Genomic DNA, 3,415 nt, shown 5'->3' with positions numbered 1-3,415 from the left:
AAAAAAAAAAAAAAAAAAAAAAAAAATCTGATTGAGTGTTGAAAGTTTCTGCCGTGGCTGATTACCGTATGAATTATTCATCCCAGCAGCAGCTCCGCATTGCTCAACAGAAACATTCCTACAGTCAGGAAAGCACTTCGCCAGCAGAGCAGGGCAAAATAGGCCAAATCCCCCCAAAATATGGTGGCAGGGCCACATCCTGGCCCGCCATACAGCATCCCTCACAGGGCTGCATCCCTGCTGACCCACCTGCCTTTGCCCCACTCAGCAAGCACAAAAGCTGAACTTGCCTTTGAAAGCCTGGCCTGCAGTTTTTAAAAAAAGCTAAGAAATTCCACTGTGGCATCTTTTTTTTTCATGTTACCAAGAGCAGATTGCTGCAGCAGCCATTGACAAAGCGCCCCAAAGGCTCTGGGTAGCTACAGAAGAAAAATGAAGAAATAAAACCTGAGCTGTTCTGAAATCTGAAGAAGCTGCTGCAAAGACCCATGTTGAATCATATCTGTAGTTACATGCAGTTTAGTTGGTCTGACAAGATTTTAAGTGCCTCCTAATCTAGTGACAGCCTAGATTATCTTTTTACCTTATTTAGATGAATTAAAGAACAATTTAGACGGCTAGGCAATTCTCTGCTCCCAAATGTATGTCTCTATTACAGAGAACCCTGAAAACATGCCCTGATACTTAAAAATTACCTCTTCTGAATAACACAGACCTGGTAGTCTTAGAGCCGTGCAGCTTTTGCTTTAAGTATTAAACTATCCTCCAGGGCTTAAAACCCACAAGTTTTAAGATAAAAGGAAAGATGGTCCCAAAGATACATTTAACTATTATTAGATGGAAGAATTAAAGATACCGGGTGGGAGATAAGCCCTTACAGAGACAGAAGCTGTTTTCTAGTTCTAGGAGATAATAAATTGTGCTATTGGTCTGTCGCTGGGCTTTGCTGGTAATAGATCACATGTATTTTCATGCAAGTTCAAGTAACACACAGAAAAACAGCCACAAACTAGCCATGTTGCCAAAATGCATCTTAAATAACACACCAAAAAATGGCCACAAACTAGTCAGGGTGCCAAAACGCATCAAACGTTAAGCAGCCTGTGGTCTCCAGGATGTCAGGGTGAGACAGACTATTTGATGATGGCTTTTCAAGAGACATTTCAGGGGTTTGCATGCCATTCCTGAAACAGCCGTGCTGCTGCGAAAGGAAAACAACGCTTGATTAATAGCGATTATGATTTGGGGAGCCATTTTACAAAACTCTCTCCGAGATGGCTGTCTTTAAAAGGGTGTAAGCGATGTAAAAAAATCAGAGTTGTTATGTCTCGAAGGCAAAGAAGGCAAGCAAGCACAAGGCTACGCGCAGCAGAAGGCGGCTTCGGCAGCTGCTTGCCCAGACCTCTACTCGTGGGTACAAGGGACATCAGGAGGAAGCACAGATAAAAAAGGAAGAGGGAGAAAATTGAGAATTGGTGAAAAATAGCATCTTTGGAGACGAAAAGCTGTTCAGCATCTCTGAGCTGGTAGAGAGCTCCTAGGGCAAGGAAAGGCTGAGAAGCGAGGTGGTGTCCAGGTCAGGGCTCAAGGGTACGTGGCACTGAGGAGTGGATACGGCCTCCCACCTGGAGTTAAACATCACAGAACCGTGACGTTCAGCTGGTTCTCAAGGCATCCCTTACACCAAAGCAAATCCTTCGCCCTTATGAGCCTAGAACCGCAGGACGGCTGGGGTGGCAGACAACAGGAGAGCCAGCACCCAAGCATGATGTGTGGTACACAGGCGGTACACCTGTGTCACCACATGTGCCAGCATGACCCCACCGGCGCACAGCATGCAATGCCCTCGATGGTTCCATAACCACAGACAAAGGGAAAGGAGCATGACTAAGTTCTCGTCTGAAAGACAACTCAAAGGAAAACAGCAGGATTCAGCTTCAAATAACACTGGTAAGTCAAGCCTGCTAGGACAAGAGCTGGTGGCTCCGGGGAGCCTTGGTGCTGCTTCACCTGCTAAGCTATCAGCGACGATCCCAGCTGAGAGATTGGGAATTGGGTTGGTACTGTGGTGCTGACCTTTTCAAAAACTGTGATGCAGATGGAGAGCTGAGGGAACAGTTCATGCCTTCACCCGCTATTTCCAGCCCTGACACAGCTCCGGAGCAGGAACTTGGTACCCAGCCCACAAGCACATAAGAGGGCTATGCTGTCACTCGGAAGGATTCATGTTACTGTAATTCTTCTGCGTTGAGAAGAAATGGAAAATAAAACTCCATTTTCCTGAAATGATCCTCACTCTCCATGCTTGCTCGGTATCCGTGGCATGTGGGCACCACCCCAGCTCTAACGGGGTCAAGGATATAGACACTCTGACTTTGAGAGCCTTTCCCTCCTTCTGGTAAATCAATCCCAGCTTGACCTGCTAGTAAAAGTCAGCAGGCACAAACATGCCACTGGTGGCTCCGGGGAGCCTTGGTGCTGCTTCACCTGCTAAGCTATCAGCGACGATCCCAGCTGAGAGATTGGGAATTGGGTTGGTACTGTGGTGCTGACCTTTTCAAAAACTGTGATGCAGATGGAGAGCTGAGGGAACAGTTCATGCCTTCACCCGCTATTTCCAGCCCTGACACAGCTCCGGAGCAGGAACTTGGTACCCAGCCCACAAGCACATAAGAGGGCTATGCTGTCACTCGGAAGGATTCATGTTACTGTAATTCTTCTGCGTTGAGAAGAAATGGAAAATAAAACTCCATTTTCCTGAAATGATCCTCACTCTCCATGCTTGCTCGGTATCCGTGGCATGTGGGCACCACCCCAGCTCTAACGGGGTCAAGGATATAGACACTCTGACTTTGAGAGCCTTTCCCTCCTTCTGGTAAATCAATCCCAGCTTGACCTGCTAGTAAAAGTCAGCAGGCACAAACATGCCGAGCACTAAGAGGGTGGTGGTTAGGACAGACAGGGAGCATCATCCACAGACTGCTTCTGATGGGATGCATCAGAAGACAATGGATGAGGTCCTATCACTTTGCTTTTTTATTTCTGTCACACCTGAAATTTCTCAACAAAGCAAGAATAACCCAAAGGAGGAAAGCAGCAGACCAGGGGATCCCTCTGCTGGCCTCTGTTGCTTAAATTTACCATGGCGTACTCCTCTACACGACTCTACTGCTTAAACGAACACCCCCTTTGGAAAATCAGAGACTTCATTAAAAGCAGCAGTCAGTTATAGTATGCGTCCTGTTTTAACATGGATGCCAGGTAACAAATTTACCATCGTGCACTTTATTCCTCGGCTCTGTTTTTACTCCTCATCTCTGAGTTTAAGACTCCCTGGAATTAGTAAAGCCAGAAAGATATCACTCCACACGTCTGATCGAGAACCAGGTGTAGGGATAGCTGACTTGTCTCAGAT

Source organism: Egretta garzetta, unplaced genomic scaffold, assembly GCF_000687185.1.
Source record: "Egretta garzetta isolate BGI_Z169 unplaced genomic scaffold, ASM68718v1 scaffold34, whole genome shotgun sequence".
In the NCBI taxonomy this organism is placed as follows: Eukaryota; Metazoa; Chordata; class Aves; order Pelecaniformes; family Ardeidae; genus Egretta; species Egretta garzetta.
Note: the sequence above shows the minus strand (reverse complement) of the source record.